Source organism: Ambystoma mexicanum, chromosome 6p (assembly GCF_040938575.1).
Source record: "Ambystoma mexicanum isolate Mex_15411 chromosome 6p, UKY_AmexF1_1, whole genome shotgun sequence".
Classification (NCBI taxonomy): Eukaryota; Metazoa; Chordata; class Amphibia; order Caudata; family Ambystomatidae; genus Ambystoma; species Ambystoma mexicanum.
Window position 1 is genome coordinate 969181029 of NC_090935.1, and position 18542 is coordinate 969199570.

Sequence of the window (18542 nt, forward strand, 5' to 3'; positions counted from 1 at the left end):
AATCGAAAATATGTCTGTCACCCAACAGGTTCCACTGTTGAACAATAACCCATACAGAACTTGCCCCCCTCCCCCACCTGTACTGTCGCCCGTCCGTCGTTGCCTGTTATGCGGACACCCGGCTCATGCACATGGTGATTTGTGTGTGTAAGGTTTTATAAGTTGGTGACTACACAGTATCCGTCGATTGGGGGCCATCTGCAGCAGGTGCAAATAATGATTGGGTTAGTGCGATCCTTGAAGTAATGTCTTCATTTATGTCTAGAACTCAAGTGTACTACGCTCCTCCAAGCTGCTGTTTTGGTTGCTGACCACTTTCTGAGGTCGTTCCACCAGTCTTCTATGTTGCAGCCATGTGGAGATGTCCATACCATTGCTATTTTACGTTTGGCGAGTATATATGCAAGGTCCTTCAATTTAGATACATAATGTGTTGTTTTGGGGCATGTAAAGCATCCCAGCAGGCAAGCAGAAGGCGATAGTAGGTTTGTGGTCAGCTTTACACAATCTGGCCGCTACTTTACCCCAATATATGACGAGATGGTTAGGCATGACCAGAACATGTGTAGCAGGCCGGAGTCAGTAGCGTGACATCTGGGGCAGTGTTGTGTGGTAGCCCCAGATAATCTAGATATTTTAAGCCATACAAGCAACAAACAATTGAATCAATTGCCATCTAGCGTTTCGAGATACTTTCTTATGATATCTCAATATCTTTGCCCAATCTGTGTCCCAAAAGGGGGTGCCTAGTTCCTCCTCCCATTGCTCTTAATCACAGAGGTCCCAGGGGGCTATCTGGTCAACAGAAAATCCTATAACCTTGATATTACATGGCTGTCTTCTGAAATGTCGCACAGGGTGATAACTACAGAATGTGTTTGAATAGTTTTGCTATATGTTGGCCATCTGCGAGCTATTATGTTCACAATTGTACGGTGCAGCAAATACTGCCTGTGGTGTATGCCAGTGTTTGCCAATTCATCGAAGGGTATGAAGGAGGTGTCATTCATCAGGTCCTCTATAGTGGCAATGCTGTGAGTTTCCCAGTACTTGGGTATACCCAGCCGAGCCTGGGGTTCCCGTGGAACTAAAGACACCAGGAGCATCTACACTGAGAAGGGGTCTGTCATTCCTATTAATTTAAGAGCCCTGTCCCATATTTGGATGCCCAATGATAACAATTGCAGATTTGATGTGGGCTGGTCTTCTTGCCACAAGAGCTCTCTGAGAAAGTGAACAGGTGATGCAGGCTGAAGGAGTTGGTGTCAACAGTGGACTCATCTGCCAGCCAAACCACAACAAACTACAGCTGTCCTGCAATATAGTATGCCTTAAACTGTTTAGCCTTAAAGCCGCCCTCATCATATGGCCTTTGTAGGGAGGGTAAAGCTATTCTGCATCTACCGATGCGCCATAGAAATAACCTGCTTAGGTAGTCTAACGTCTTGAAGAAGGTTTTAGGTATAATGAAAGGGAAGTTTGCAAAATAATGCAGGAGTCTGGGAAGCATCACCATCTTCAACAATGCCTCTCTACCCATGAGTGGAAGAGGTAGTCTAGTCCAGAACTTCATTGAGCTTTTTATGCCATCAGGAACATGTTCTACTGCAGGGTCGAGATATATATTGATGCCTAAATATCTGAAAGAGTCTGTGCTCCACTGCAAAGCTAGGACCGGTAGTTTATTAGGACAAGTTTCGGCAAGGCTTGGAAGTGGGAAAAGGGACAATTTATCTATGTTGATTGCAATCCCTGACTACTGTGCAAACAGCCCTAGGGTCTCTATAATTAGTTGCAGGTGGTCCTCAGGATTCCGCACATACAGCAATGTATCATCAGCATACAATGAAATTAGGTGAGGTGTTCCATCGATGAGAATACCTGCACTTATGTATTCTGTCCTTAAGTATGCTGCTATCGGTTACATTGCTAAGATGTAGAGCAACAGGGATACTGGGCAGCCTTGGCGCGTACCTTTCTCCAGCTTCCATATGCCTGAGCCGGTTTTAACTCTGGCCATTGGCTTGGTGAATATAAGTCTCCCCCAGGTAGTGGACGTCTGCCCGAACCCGAACCGACGCAACGTGGCATATAGCCAGTCCCATTTAATGGCGTGAAATGCTTTTATTACATCTAACAAGTCTATTGCACAGGGAATATCCCATTTCGCTGTTTGGTCAATTACATGGTGCAGGCGCCTCAGATTTGAGGACATATGTATACCAGGCACATATCCTATTTGATCAGGGTGCACAAGGAGATGAATTACCCTTTTCAACCTACCAGCCAGGAACGCAGTTATAATTTTACTGTCTTGGTTTAGCATGGACTAAGGCCTGTATGAGCTACACTCCAATGGTGAATTGCATGGCTTAATAATGTACTATTATTGATTCTCTAAGGCTAGGAGGGAGGATACCCGTTTTATACGCTTCCATCAGTGTATTCAGAAGATGGGGAGCAAAGTCCTCAGCAAATGCTTTATAAAACTCGCTGCGCATTCCGTCAGAGCCAGGAGTTTTCCCCGATGGTAGTGACCGAATAGTATCTATAAGTTTGTCTACATTAATGGAGGCGTCTAAATTATTAACCGCTATGTCATCCAATTGAGGAAGTTGTATTTCTTCTAGTATTTCCTGTGTACGTATGCTTGGGGGACGTAGGCCCCGTGCAATATAGGGTGTGGTATTATTCCTGAAAAACGGCACTAATCCCCTCTTGTGTAGAGCATGTATTGCCTTGCTGTGTACGTATCTGAAATATGGTTGCGCGTTGTTCCTCCCTCTTATATAGCCAGGCCAAAAGCCGGCCCGGTTTGTCGCCTTCGGCATGTTATCTCTCGACATATTTAGTGTAGCTGTGGATGCACAACTTATCCCAGCATTCGGTGTGTTTTTGACATAAGGCTGTCTCGTTGGTCTCCCTGGTCTGTTGGTCCAGATCTGACTGTGCAAGCTTTTGTAGCGCCTCTTCTTTGATCATCAGTTCTTTGCTAAGTGACGTCAATATGCCCCTTGAATTGGCGATAGCTGCACCTCTAATAACCACCTTAACAGCCTACCATACGGTACAGGCGCTGGTTACACTGCCAGTGTTACGTGTGAAATATTGTGTGATGCAATCACGAATATGACCTCGAAACATAGAGGCCCGTGGTGATTCAGTCCTGAGCCTCGATGTTGGAATTGGGGGTCTGGAAGGTATATATCTCCACTGCAGCATGAGGGGGGCGTAATCTGACAAAACCAACCTTTCGGCGTCTGTGATTTCCGAGGCCAGGTCTTTACTAACAAAATAATAGTCAAATCTGTTGTGGACCGCGTGTGGTGCAGAAAAGTGTGAGTAACGCCTAGAATAAGGGTGGAGTATATGCCGTATATCTAATAACTCGAAGTACGACGGGAGTGCTGACAAGGACCGGACTGATGGGGAGGGGCTATGGAACTTGGTGTCTGATCTATCTATTTGCGGGTTTATCACACAATTGAGGTTACCTCCTCATATAACCTTTCCGTCCCGGAAAGGCCAAAGGCGTGGGCAAAGTGATTGAAAAAAGGCAGCTGTCTCATGATTGGGGCCATAAGTGTTAATTAAGCAATTGTCCACACTCTCCAGAAACCCCCGTACCACTCCCATTCTACCTTCATTGTCTGACTTATGTTGAATCCATTTAAAAGACACGGAGGGGGCCACCCAAATCAATACCCCACAAGCATACGCCATAAATGGGGAGCCCGAAGTCCGCCCGCACCATTTCCTGGCAATTAAGTCTTGCTTATCAGCCGTAAGGTGGGTCTCTTGAAGTAAGGCAATGTCTACTTTGTCATGGAAGGTACGCATGGACTTGGTTCCTTTTCACATAGTTGTTCAATCCCCGGACATTCCAGGTAATCAGTTTCAAGTCTTTGGCCATGTTAGCTGATTTATTCTGATGAGTTCTTGTATGTTAGGCCAGTCGCTGAGTTTATGCCGCCATTTAGTCACGGCTGAAAAGCATGCAGCGACTCTTGTTTAACCAATAAAAATGCGCATGAGGGGCCCGCCGACCTGTTCCATTTAGGATATTCAGAGCGAAGGGCCGGGAGTGACGGATGGGCAAGTCGGGCATCCACTGAAGCAGGCAAAACGGGGTACTTAACAACACTCTCAACTTTATGAACTGATAACAATCCCCCAACATGGTTACTTATGCTCAGGCGTGTCCGCATTTCACTAACGCCCACAGTACGCTTACCAGAGGCTCTCATGCAGCGGTTGGGGGCAAAACCAAGCAGCTCCATAAAGAAAATACTTCCAGCAGCCCGGGATCTGTCCCTCTCAAGCAGGTGGCATAGTAGCTTACTTCAGGTGGGTCATGCTCTTTTGCATAAGCGTTGTGCTGACTGCAAACCTATGAAGTAGGCAGCGCCACCAACGACCCGTTTACGCTGGGATTCCCAGTTAAACCAAGAATCCGATTTTGATCAGGTGGGGTTGAGGTTGTTTCTCTGCCCTGATTTCTATACGCCCCCTGGACCAGAGAGTCGTAGCTTTTAATTTTGTTGCGCAGTGGCGCCTCTGTCTGTGATGGGGCCGATGTTTTCTCTGTCCATCCATGTGTGTGCTTCTTCTAGGAGGTCAAAGAACAGGGCATGGTTCTTGCCGGTGACATGAGCATATACTTTAGGTCCGCCTCTCGGAGTCTGGCTTTCACCGTTGAGAAGTGGGCTCTGTTTTTCTGAACTTGGAGTGTATAGTCGGGATATATCGATAAGTTAGCTGACGCCCTCAGTATCGTACCACCTAGTCTGGAGTGAGCTAAGAACTTCTCTCCATCTTCTCCTGGTGGTGGTTTTTGAGTTAGGGTTCTGTGTGCTCTTTCTATTGTGAAGCCTTGTGAAAGATTTCCAGGGCTGACCTCCTGCAAAAACATATTTTTGAGAAATGAGGGGTTGGGGTCTTCCTCGCCCTCCGGCAGACCGATGATGCAAACGTTATTACGTTGGGCTCTCTCCTCTGCATCCTTTGCCCTCCCCTGCAGTAGCCTAACCCTCTGTTTCAGGACATGCACCTCGGGGTGGATCGCCTTGATCATGGCTGTGTTGTCCGTGAGTTGCTTCTCTGGGTTGGTAGTTCATGCCGCCAATTTCCTGACGTCCAGGATTTGCTTTTCAGGTTCTCCAGTCCTTTTAGTTCCATCCAGCGTAGACGCCATCTGTGCAGCGGACGTTTGGGGTTGCATTTTGGCATACCTGTCTAATGTAGTTTGGCAGCCCTTTGTTTTTTACCCTTTCGGAGGGATCCAGCTGCTCAGCGAGTCCTGCTTGCTAGGCCAAAAGTATGGATTTATCCTTTGAATCACACAGGCGCGAGCTTCCAGGATAAGGTGAGTGGGACTGCTGAGTGCCTCTTTGTTTTTTTTGTTTTTTGTTTTTTGTTTTTGCCAACTGCACACATTTTTCACCTGTAAAAACAGTAAGGGGAACAGAAGCTCCTGTCGTTGCCTTGCCCGCAGGCTGCCTTCTTGTTTGGATCCAGGTGGTGAGTCCAATGTGTAGTATCCCTGGGGAAGTGAACAGGGCTGGAGGTATGGTGCCTGTAGATAAGGTCGCTAGGCTTGCCACACCCAGAAACTGCTAAGGGGTGATAGGATATTTTAGTGGTTTGAGGCAGTATGTAGCATTAGTTTAGTGGGATCATTACAACTAGCGTTTATGGGAGTGATGGGCCTGCCACTGAAGAATGTGGGTCAGTGAACTCTGCAAAATTCAAAACATGTATTTCCTTTTTAAAAAAGCAAAGACACATGCGCAGGGGAGTTCAAGTGCCAGCAATGCAACAATTAGAGGGGCTCCGTGCAACAGAGTTGATGTTGCAGCGAAGTCGCCGGCTCGCTACCCGCAGTGGGGCCGCATCGGCTCACTGGTGCATACGTCAGGTTGTTGTCAGGGTTGTTATCTGGGCGGCAGCTCCTGACTCTCCCACGAGCTGATCCCCGGAGCAGCAAAGCCTCCAGCGCCCCGCTCCTCAGAGGGCTCAGGAGACCCAGTCTTGGGCGCCATTTACCTTCCTGTCCGACGGCCCCAGGGAAAACAAACAAGGCGTCGTATTGAATATGCGGCAGGACTGAGGTTTTCACAGAAGGAAAGTGCACTCCAGAAGTCCATAGGTAATTGACAGACCGACAGAAACAGAGAGTTTCTCAGTAATTTGGCAGTCTTTAGGCATATATTAATGGATCAAGCAGGAGCCCATTGCAAAGCCTCCTCACTCCATGGCTGCTGACCACGCCCCTTCAACGTTTTATATGTGTTGGTACAGTTTATATAGTGCCCTAATTGCGCTTTTAAGAGGAGTTTTGTATGGAATTGCAAAAGCTGGTTTCCTTTCACGCATTCTTTGCCCTCATGCAACATTACCCTGATAGGGCTGCAACATTAAATGCTCAACAATCATATGCATAAAACACTCCCAGTAGAATCCCATGTAGAACTTCTAACATCCACTACTAACAATCCAACCTGAAAGAAATGTTCAATTAATAGAACCACATAGGACCCAACCACACAAGACTTTATCCTACGCTTCTCTCACTACATTGGCACATGACAAATCTTCAGTGCTATTTCTATATTGCGACCACTGTGCTCATCTGTCCAGTAAATGTTTGAAAACATGCCCTTATGGCAAGCACTTTGATTACGTCCCCAAACCACATAACACAATGCCCCCCTCTACCATTCTCTTCACCCTTTCTGATGTGCCTCACTCTTCCCCAAACCCTTTGTAGTATCCTGCATGCTCTGATGTTTGTGCAGTCCCTGGAATGTGTGAGGTAATGGGGAATGCAAGGGGTCTGGGAGTTCTGGGGTGTGGCAGTTGGAAAGGGACTTGAGGATGGGAGCTGTGACATGGAAGTATAGTAGTCTGCTCTCCTGTTAACTCCTACCTCTGACCTGCAACTAATAAAGTACATTCCTTTTGTAGTTACCTTGTCCCTGCCCGGTTACGGTGTCATGGAGTAGGTGTAGTGTTGACACTTGTTCTTGTTGGGTGTTTGGAGTTGTAGGAGAATGTTCTGATACTAGTAAAGAGTAGGTGTTCTTTATTGTGGTAGGTGGGACGTTCTCACACCTGTATGAATAGGTGTAGTGTGGTTGTGTTGGCGTAGGCCCAGTGCCCAGTTAGTGGATACTGGAGCAGGTGCACCAGTGTAGTAGTAGAATTGTAGGCTCACTTACCGTGTAACTAGGTTCTAGAGCAGGTGCACCAGGGTAGTAGTAGAATTGTAGGCCCAGTAACCAGGTTTGTAAGTTCTGAGCAGGTGCACCAGAGCGGTTTAGTAGGAGTTGTTGTTGTTGTAGGCCCAGAGACCTGTTGCTAGGTTCTGGAGCAGGTGCACTGGAGTATGCGAGTAGGAATTGTGGTTCACTTATATATACAATTGTTTCTAGGGGATTGGGTCCTCCGACGTATTCCATATCTATGACAGGTAATGTCCACAGCTGTGCTGCTTTGGAAAATCTTTGGCATCTGCATCCTGCGTCGATGCGGCGTCCCGGCGGACCTCCTCCGATGGCCGACGTCACCCGATGTGATAAGTAGGACGCACGACGCCCATAGCCTCAGTTCTGTTTTTTCCGCGAATGTGTTCGCTTCGTGAATCTCGGTACGCCTCGACTCGTTGGAGTTTGCTGTTTTCAATTCTCGGTTCGTTGAACCTGTTTGGTTTGTTGTGAAGACCTATTTGTGGCGATGTCTTCTCCGTCTTCAACCCCGCGTCCGGGCTTCAAGAAATGCGGGGACTGTGGGTCCAAGATGTCGGTCACGGACTCGCACGACGCCTGCCTCTGCTGCCTCGGGGAGGCCCACGATACGGACGACTGTGTCGACTGCCAGTCGCTCACGGCAAAGGCCTTGCGAGAACGCAAGAAGAAGCTGTCGGTAGGCCGGGTGTCTAAGCCCCGGAAGTCGAGGTCTGCAGGGCTTTCGACGGATGACTCGAGGGGCGACTCTCTGCGTCATCGTCGGAAGTCCAGTGGGTCTCCTTCCAGGAGTTGGTCTCGCCACTCATCTGCCACTTCGAGGCATTCCTGGAATAGGTATAGGTCGCCTTTCCAGTCCTCTTCCGAGGACTCCACCCGTCGGCGGGGCGCTTATCCCTCCATGCAAGCGACACCGGCGGAATGGGCTTCCTTCGGGAAGCAGATGCTAGCAATTCTTGAATCGCAGGGCACCGGTCCGTCCGCGCCTCCGAGTGTGGTCGGTCGGCACCGGTCGAGAGACACCGCTCGTACGCCTTCGGGCTCGGGTGGTTGGCACGGCTCGCGGGAGATGTCCCGCTCGGACAAGGCTAGCCGTTCTCGCCATGCCCGTTCCAGGTCCCGGTCCTCGACGCGCTCGAGACTGCGTGATCCTCTGCCGTCTTCGAAGAAGACGTCGACGCCTGTGGCACCGAGGTCTTCGACGATTTCTCTCGAGGCTCTGCCTCCGAGGGGGTTGTCGACGCCGTCGGCGCCTAGGTCGTCAAGAGACACGCTCGGAGCTCCGGCTTTGAGGCCTGTGTCGACGCCGCCAATGCTGGCGGCGCTGCAGCTGACGTCGACGCCTTTTCTGTCGACGTCGGTGCCGACTCGTTCGGCGCCCTCGACGCCTTTCGAGGCGGTGGTGTCGGAGGGGCCCCGTGGCACGGGGTTCGCCCCTAGAAAGGCTGTGGCTAAGGTCAGGCACTGCTTTGGTCCCCAGAGGTCTTCCTCTCCCCGCCTGGAGTACATTTCAGAGGGTGATGAAGGCTCTGATGGCGGCTTGGTTCCTGTTACGGTTCCAGATGAACTTATCTCGGGCCATAGCCAGTTTGATGACCTGCGGCAGTCGCTGCATGATGCCAGTGTACTGGACACCTCTCCGGAGTTGGAATTTTGTAGGCCGGAGCCTGGCACTCATGACGATTCTTCATATTGGCGCCTTCTGTCTCGGGTCACCGAGTACTTGGGTTGGTCAGCTCCCCCAGGGGAGTTCGTTCAGGATGATATGATATATGATATGAAATGACATTTGTAACGCGCCTATACACAAGTGTTTCAAGGCGCGACGAGGCAGGGAGGGGGGAACAAGGGGAAGACAGACAACGATCCTACTAGGCCAGGTATCATTCAGACCGCGCAAGTGCAGGGGTAGGGGAAGGGAAAAGGGGAAGGGGAGGGGGAAGTGCAGTACAAGTAAGTAGAATAAAAATAAATAAATAGGGCCAGCTGGTGGCAAGTGCAAGGTAAGTGCAGACAAGTGCTGGGAACTGGGGGCTGTAGGGATACAGAGACAGTCCCGCAGTGCAGGGGATGCCAGGGAGGCAGTGCAAGTGGAGAGTGGCTGGGCCCAGGAACGAGGTCGGTGAGAGTGGCCCAGTTGCAGATTCAGTGCAATTTCACTGTAGAGTTTAGCAGGGCAGAGGGACAGAGAAAGCAGAAGCAAAGAGGAAGGTTTTGAGGTGCTTCCGGAACCGGAGATGGTTCTCCTCAAATTTCAGGGAGGCAGGAAGGCTGTTCCAGAGGGAGGCCCCTGCCGCAGAGAGTGATCTACCCCCAGCTCGTTGCTTTGAGAAGCGGCTGACCCTGAGGGAGTTGGAGACGGATGAGCGAAGGGCTCGGGAAGGAAGATATTTAGGAAGAGAGAGATGAAGGTATTTAGGCCCCAAGCCCCAGAAGGCCTTGTGGATAATGCAGAGGGTTTTGAACTTAATCCTCGCAGCCACTGGGAGCCAGTGTAGAGATTTCAGTCCTGGAGAGATACGGTCCCTGGGCTTGAGGCCAAGGACAAGTCTTGCAGTTCTGTTCTGGATGAGTTGCAGAGGGCGGAGAATGGAGGCAGGCAGATTAAGATAGAGGCTGTTACAGTAGTCCAGCTTCGAGAGAACCAGGGCTCGGGAGACAGTGAGCTTCTGGGGGAAGGAGAGGAAGGGAAGAATACCTCTGAGGAGGTGCAGCTGGTAGTGTGACTTCTTAGAGACGTCAGATATGTGAGGAGAGAAGGAGAGTGTAGAGTCGAAGATGACCCCGAGGTTTTTAGCCTTGCAGGTAGGAGCAGGAAGAGGGCCAAGAGAGGCCGGCCAGAGAGCTGCAGGGAAGGAGGGAGTGGGTGTGCCGATGAGTAGAATCTCAGTCTTACTGGCATTAAGGCAGAGGTCATTGGCGGCACACCATTCCTGGATAGCAGACAGACAGTCAGAGATGAGGGAAGGAGAGGAGGAGGCCGAGGGTAGCCTGAAAATGAGCTGGGTATCGTCCGCATAGCACTGAAAGTTGGGGCAGAGGGCGGCGATGCAGTGGGCAAGGAGTGACAGATACTGGTTGAAAAGCCAGGGAGAGAGATTAGATCCCTGGGGAACACCACAGGTGGAGAAGAAGACGTCAGAGAGGAAGGACCCAAGTTGGACCTGGGAGGGTCGATTGGAAAGGAAAGAAGTCAGCCATGCCAGAGCCTGACCAATGATACCCAGGTTATCACGGAGACGGTTGAGCAGGATGGCATGGTTGACAGTATCAAAGGCTGAAGAGAGATCGAGCAAAATGAGAACACAAGGAGTGTTAGAGTCAAGGTTGGAGAGCAAGTCTCCACGGATGTCCAGGAGAGCAGTTTCCGTGCTTCTGGCAGCTCTGAAGACAGACTGATGGTCATGAAGGCTACCAACGGATTCAGCATGGAGGTTAAGTTGGGAGATGGCCAGTTTCTCCAGGAGCTTGCCCAGGAAGGGAGTGATGGAGATTGGGCGATAGTTAGCCGGGCAGGAGGGGTCGGAAGAGGGTTTCTTAAGAAGAGGGTGCCCAAGGGAGTGCTTGAGGGGGGATGGGAAGACTCCAGAGGCGAAGGAGTGGTTGCAAAAGTCAGCCAGTGCGGGAGCCAGGGAGTCAATGTGGTCCTTGATAGTTTTGGAGGAACAGGGTGAACCTGTTTAGACGAGACTTTCATAGATCAGACTTGTCTGGAGACCTCGTCAGCAGAAAAAAGGGGAAAGGCAGAGAAGGAGGGAGGAGGGGTGGCTGCAGAAGGGCCAGAGGAAGAGCCGGGAAGAGAGGGAGGGAGGTGATAGGAGGAGAGTGAGGACAGGATGTCCTGAGTTTTAGAGATGAAGTGAGAGGCCAGTGCTATGCAGATGGAATGGGAGGGGACAGGAGAGGAGGTAGAGACTGCAGCAGGGTTGGCAAGCTCCTTGCAGATTTTAAAGAGTTTGGCCGAGTTGTTAGATGCCGCAGAGATGCGGGCTTGGATAAGGGCTCTCTTCTTGATGAGAACGGAGAGACGGTATTGCCTTTGGAGCAGGCGGTAGGCCAGTTTGTCAGAGGATGAACACGAAGCACGCCATTTCCTCTCTGCCACCCTGCACTTGCGTTTAAGGGTGACGAGATCCGAGTCATACCAGGAGTTACATTTGGCATTGGGCTTCAGGTGGATTCTCATGACAGGGGCAAGGATATCAAGAGTATCAGATATAGCAGAGTGGAGCATGGAGAGGGCTGTGTCAGGGTGGGAGTCAGCTGAAGGGGGAGGGGGGGCGAGAAGGTGGCAGCGAAAGCCTCAACTGACGCGCGCTTCATGGGTTGGATGGATAGGAGAAAGTGATCACTCCAGGAGAGAGGAATGGAGAGAGGGACGGAGAGGGGAAGGTCAGAAGAGATCAGAACCTCAAGAGTGTGCCCTGCAGAATGAGTAGGCCCAGACGGGAGAATAGAGAGTGAGAGAGAGTCGCAGAGGTCACGAAAGAGCTCAGTGGGGGGACAAGAGGCATCCAGGTGGATGTTGAAGTCACCAAGAAAGAGGAGTTGAGTGGTAGCGGACAGGAGTGAGGAGGAGAGGTCAGCCCACTCAGAGAGGAAGGAGGAAATTTGACCAGGTGGCCGATAGATAGTAGCCACGGTAAGGGAATGGCTGGGAGAGAGAGAGAGAGAGAGAGTCGGCAGACAAGACATTCAAAAGAGGAGTAGGTCTGCGTAGGAATGACAGTGGCTGGAATCCACTCAGGGAAGATAAGGGCAACACCCCCCCCCCCCAGCACGGTTAGGCCTGGGCACGGAGAGGATCATGTAACCATCAGGTAGGAGTGTGTCAAAGCTAGTGACAGAACTGGCTGTGAACCATGTCTCAGTGAGACCGAGGACGTCAAGGTCCCATTCCGCAACAAGGCGGCAGATGTCAGAGGAATGCTTGATGGCAGAGCGAGAGTTAAGAGTGGCAATGTGGAGGCGGTTGCCAACCTTGAAGGACTTCCGGGGAGGGGTACAGATCAGAGGTACGCCCTGCGGAGGTGTAGAAGAAGGAGGTGAAGAAGGAGCATGAGAGGGGGCAGGGAGGGAGGGTAGAGGCAAGGTAGATGAGGACAGAGGAGGGGGGACAGCAGGAGAGGAAAGGAAGTTGATGAGGCGTGGGAAGCGTCTGTCAAAGAGGTGAAGGTTGGCCTGAGGGCCTTGGACCAAGACGGTCCCATTAGCATAGACTTTAATGATGGCCTTAGAGGAGTGGAAGGAGGCCAAGAGGACATCCCAACGGGTGCCACCATTAATGGGAGAAGAGGAAAAAGGAGAGAGCACGGAGACCATATGAAGGGTCCATAGGTCAGGTGAAGGCACGAAAAAGAGGATGTCGGTGAGAGTTTCCTTAGAGCAGGCACTAGTGTAGGTGTCAGCGATACGGAGGCCTGGGTTGGAGACCAGGATGTCCTTTTTAAACTTTTTCCTACCAGATTTAGTGAGGAGAGCAGGATAGTCAATAGAGAAGCAGTTAGAGAAGATAGGCGAGATAGAGAGCACCATGGAGTAGGAGGGGGTGGAGGGAGCACAGACGATGCGAGAGCACGCAGACAGGAAGAGAGCGGCAAGCACAGGTTACCACATTTTCAGAACAGACAACGGTATGCGAATTAGGTACACAGTGGTGGGGCCACCTAAGTTTGAGAGTCCTGCGGGGGGAGAAAACCCTACTTTACCACATTTTCAGAACAGACAACGGTATGCGAATTAGGTACACAGTGGTGGGGCCACCTAAGTTTGAGAGTCCTGCGGGGGGAACAAAACCCTAGTTTACCACAACTGTGACACAGTGAGGTGAGGACAACATGCAAGTGCAATGGCCAGGTCTAGGTGGGGTGGGCTGGGCGAGGAAGGGGGATAGCAAGTACTGGCGCCAAGCGTCCCCTGCGGACACCTGCAGACACACAGGGAGCCGGAACTGTAGGAGTCGCCCTTGGCCTAGGGGCCCTTGGCCGTAGGGGCTGCCGGGCAGAGGGCTGCCCAGGAGGGGGGTGCTTATAGGAAGAGGGAGGAGAGGAAGGGGAGGGGGGTGTGGGCGGGCAGCGAGGCGGGAGCACGAGGAGGACCAGGAAGTGGGAGGGGAGAGCAGGAACAGACAACGCGCTCAGAGCGCGGAAGCAATATTACAAAATGTGCCGATTCAACTCACGGAGGCCCGATGGGCCAGGAAGGGCATCCAAGGCCTGCAGTTCCCTCAAGGGCTACCGGCGACCGCTCTCCCATGCTCATCTGGACAAAGAAGCGAGCAGGGGGAGCGGGCGTCGAGTAGCCCAGAGGGAAGGCAGCCACACAGCCAATCAGAGGGGGGGGTGGGCGGGCAGGGAGGCGGGAGCACGTGGAGGACCAGGAAGTGGGAGGGGAGAGCAGGAACAGACAACACGCTCAGAGCGCGGAAGCAATATTACAAAATGTGCAGATTCAACTCACGGAGGCCCGATGGGCCAGGAAGGGCATCCAAGGCCTGCAGTTCACTCAAGGGCTACCGGCGACCGCTCTCCCACGCTCGGCTGGACAAAGAAGCGAGCAGGGGGAGCGGGCGTCGAGTAGCCCAGAGGGAAGGCAGCCACACAGCCAATCAGAGGGGGGGGGTGGGCGGGCAGGGAGGCGGGAGCACGAGGAGGACCAGGAAGTGGAAGGGGAGAGCAGGAACCGATAACGCGCTCAGAGCGCGGAAGCAATATTAAAAAATGTGCAGATTCAACTCACGGAGGCCCGATGGGCCAGGAAGGGCATCCAAGGCCTGCAGTTCCCTCAAGGGCTACCGGCGACCGCTCTCCCACGCTCAGCTGGACAAAGAAGCGAGCAGGGGGAGCGGGCGTCGAGTAGCCCAGAGGGAAGGCAGCCACACAGCCAATCAGAGGGGGGGGGTGGGCGGGCAGGGAGGCGGGAGCACGAGGAGGACCAGGAAGTAGGAGGGGAGAGCAGGAACAGACAACGCGCTCAGAGCGCGAAAGCAATATTACAAAATGTGCAGATTCAACTCACGGAGGCCCGATGGGCCAGGAAGGGCATCCAAGGCCTGCAGTACCCTTAAGGGCTACCGCCGACCGCTCTCCCACGCTCAGCTGGACAAAGAAGCGAGCAGGGGGAGCGGGCGTCGAGTAGCCCAGAGGGAAGGCAGCCACACAGCCAATCAGAGGGGGGGTGGGCGGGCAGGGAGGCGGGAGCACGAAGAGGACCAGGAAGTGGGAGGGGAGAGCAGGAACAGACAACGTGCTCAGAGCGTGGAAGCAATATTACAAAATGTGCAGATTCAACTCACGGAGGCCCGAAGGGCCAGGAAGGGCATCCAAGGCCTGCAGTTCCCTCAAGGACTACCGGCGACCGCTCTCCCACGCTCAGCTGGACATCCTTGATCTCGGTCCCCCCACTGACCCGGTTTTGCCTTTTCATATGGCTCTGCAGAGACGGGTGGCGGCGGCTTGGACTGCTCCGGAGAGTCTCCCGGCAGTGGGCAAGTCTTTGTCGCGAAAATACCGTCCAGCCAGTAGCGACCCCTGCTACTTGTCTAGGCACCAAACTCCGGAGAGTTTGGTGGTGCAGGCGGCTACGGCCCCGGCAAAGCAGGCGTCGTATCCTACCATCCCTCCGGATAGGGACAACAAACGTTTTGACGGCTGGGCGAAGAAAGTGTTTTCTTCGGGGGGTATGGCGCTTCAGGCGGCCAACTCCATATGTGCCTTGTCTCGTTTCACACACATTCTGTGGAACTGTGTTGCATTAGCGGCTGAACATATTCCCGAAGAGGACGAACGGGATGGTTTCCTTGCTATGGTTCAGGATGGCACGGATGCCATGTGTGAGGCCGTTCAGTCGGGTTTGGACTTGGCGGATTGTGTCAGCCGGTCCATGGCGGTGAGCACCGTAATGCGCAGGTTTGCGTGGTTGCGGAAGTCTGGGTGCGCTCCTGATGTGCAGTCCCGGCTCCTCAACATGCCCTTTGACGGTGAACACCTTTTTGGCAGCAAGGCTGACGAGAGCCTTGAGAGGTTGCAGATCTCCAAAGCTGCACCAAAGTCGTTGGGCGCTGCAGCTCGCCAACCTCCGCCTTTTCGTCCAAGGGGACAGCAATGGAGGGGAGGTTCCTTTCGCTATTACTCGTCCTTCAGTAAAGCGAGGGGAGCTAGCAGTCAAAGAGGCCATCGTAAGAGTGCCAGAGATGGAAATAAAGGTACTCGAGGTGCCAAGGCCGCTCGGGCAGTTGCCTCTTTGCCCTCGGGTAACGCCGCAACTGCTACCACTCAGTCATGAGGCCAGGTCCCATGGTTCGCCGGTTGGGGGAAGGCTGGCGCAGCATCTTGTAGAGTGGCAAGCCATTACTTCGGATGTGTGGGTTCTGGAGATCATAACCCACGGCTACTGTCTTCCTTTTCGGCAGAGGCCTCACGACAATCCACCAGGGAGCCTCTCTTTGAAGAGTCCGGATCCGCTCCTTGCGCAGGAAATTCAAGCCCTGCTGGAGAAAGGCACCATAGAACTGGTGCCTGTAGCGGAGAGGAACAAGGGATGGTATTCGCCTTATTTTTTGATATCAAAGAAAGACGGGGGATTGAGACCCATCATGGACTTGCGCGGTTTGAACAAACTCCTCAGGAAGGACAAGTTCAAGATGGTGACTCTTTCTCAAGTCCTCCATGCCCTTCAACTTCAGGACTGGTTGGTGTCTCTCAACCTCAAGGATGCTTACTTCCATGTGCCGATCCATCCCAAGCACAAGAAGTACCTGAGGTTCGCGGTTGGCGACTCGCACTTTCAGTTTCGGCTCCTGCCGTTTGGATTGACCTCCGCCCTGAGGGTTTTCACCAAGCTCATGGTGGTGGTGGCAGCGCATCTCAGGAAAGGGGGGATTCACGTCTACCCCTACCTGGACGATTGGTTGATCAGGGGGAGCTCTCCCGAGCAAGTCCTGGATCATCTGTCCGTCACCTGCCACTCCCTTCACAGGCTGGGCTTCTCTCTCAATTTAAAGAAGTCCCATTTTACACCAACGCAGCGGCTCCAGTCATCGGAGCAGTGCTCGTCCCGGGGGCAGTGTTTTCCTCCTCAGGTGAGGGCTCTTCACATTCAGCAGATGGTGCACAAGTTTCATTTTGCCCAGGATCTCCCAGCGTCCGAGTTCTTGAGACTGCTCGGCCTCATGGCATCCTGCATTCTTCTGGTGCCAGAGGTTCGTCTGCGGATGAGATCTTTGCAGTGGGCACTCAAGCTCCAGTGGTCTCAGTGCTCCGGCAGGCTGTCGGACCCTGTTCAGGTGCCGCCCTCGGTGGCCCGGGACCTTCTGTGGTGGGCCGTCGAGGGCAATCTGATGTAGGGGGCCCCATTTTGGCTGCCCTGGCCGGAGGTGACGATCGTGACGGACGCATCCCTCACAGGATGGGGAGCTCATGCCAACGAGTTGACAGTCAGCGGTAGTTGGTCTCCGTCGGAGTCCAGACGCCATATCAATCTGTTGGAGCTGAGGGCCGTCAGGCTAGCCCTGAAGGCTTTTCTGCCGACTGTGCGCGGAAAGGGTGTCCTGATTCTAACGGACAACTCAGTGGCCATGCACTACCTCAACAAAAAGGGGGGGCAGGGTCACTTCCTCTCTGCAGGGAGGCGATGCAGCTCGAATTCTGGGCCATCCAGCAGGAAGTTTCGATCTCGGCTGTTCATCTGGCCGGAGACGAAAACGAGACGGCGGACGCTCTGAGCAGGCAGAGCTTGATCTCTCACGAGCTGGCTCAGGAGATTCTCCTGGAGATCTTCGCCCCTTTGGGGGACCCCTCAAGTGGATCTTTTCGCCTCCAGTGTCAACCGGAAGTGCGAAAGGTTTTGCTCGCAGGAATTTCCTCCAAAAGGAGCCTTAGGAGTTGCGTTCGTGGTGGAGTGGTCATTCCCACTGCTGTATGCTTTTCCTCCAGTCCCCGTCATCCCGCAAGTGCTGCAGAGGTTACATAGGTTCGGTTCCCGGATGATCCTCATTGCTCCGGCGTGGGCCTGGAGGACGTGGTACCCGGACCTTCTAGACTTGTCCATCTGCCCTCCACGTCATCTTCCCTACCGAGACGATCTGCTCTCACGGGAGGGGTTCAGGTTCTCCATCCAGAGGTCAGATCCCTCAATCTTCACGCTTGGCTTCTGAAAGGTTGAGGTATTAGGATTGGGACCTCCCTGAAGACGTGATGGAGGTGTTGCTCTCGGCCAGGCGGCCGGCAACTAAGTCTCTGTACCGTTGCCGTTGGAGAAAGTTCTGCGACTGGTGCAGAGTTCAGAATGTGGATCCTTTTGAATGTGACATTCCCATGGTTCTGTCTTTTTTGCTTTCTTTGGCCCACAGGGGCTTGCAAGTGGGGACCATTAAAGTTTACCTGGCGGGGCTGTCCATATTTAAGCGCTCGTCTGAAGACTGTTCCTATTTTAAAATTCCTTTAATTTCGCAGTTTTTGAAAGGGCTCATTAATGTGTTCCCTCTGTCACCTTTTCTGGATTTGAACCTTGTTCTTAAGTTTCTTATGGGTGCTCCGTTTGAGCCTTTACATTCTTGCCCTTTGAGGCTGTTAATTCTGAAAACTGTGTTTTTGGTTGCGGTTACTTCCGCTCGCAGAGTGAGTGAGTTACAGGCACTTTCAGTTAAGCCACCCTTCACTGTGTTTCATAAGGACAGGGTTGTCCTTAGAGTTCGTCCTTCTTTTCTTCTGAAGGTGGTTTCGGAATTTCATTTGAGCCAGAAGGTTGTTCTTCCAGCGTTCTATCCTCCTCCACATCCTGGTAAGGAAGAGGAGAGGCTCCATAGGCTTGATTCTAGGAGAGCGTTGAGCTTTTATATTTCGCGCATGTCCCGGGTCAGAGTGGACGATCAACTTTTCATTGGTTACTCTGGAAAGCGTTTGGGACAAGCTGTGACGAAACAGACTTTGTCTCGTTGGATTATTTTGGCTATCTCCGAGTGTTACCGCTTGGCGGGTAAGGATCCTCCGGCTGGCTTGCGGGCCCATTCTACCAGGGGAGTGGCAGTTCTCTATTCCGCAATTTGATTGGGCATGCTAAATTTGTATTCTAAATTCTTTCCCACCTCCTTGCTTGGTACTGCTTTTGGAGTCTGTCATAGATATGGAATACGTCGGAGGACCCAATCCCCTCGAAGAACAAGTTACTTTCTTACCTGGTAACGTTCTTTCGATGAGATGGTCCGGCGACGTATTCCATATCGCTCCCTCCCTGCCTTCCCCGCTGCAGAATTTCTTTTGCGATTGCAGCTTGCGTTCCTCAAGGCCTTGTGTGTCTGAC

At 52.5% G+C, this 18542-nt stretch overlaps 1 protein-coding gene across 1 annotated transcript in view; it reads left to right on the top strand.

Moving 5' to 3' along the window:
- SNX24 (sorting nexin 24) overlaps positions 1-18542 on the top strand; it is a 1521972-nt gene that overhangs the window by 1373086 nt on the left and 130344 nt on the right. The window lies entirely within an intron of this gene.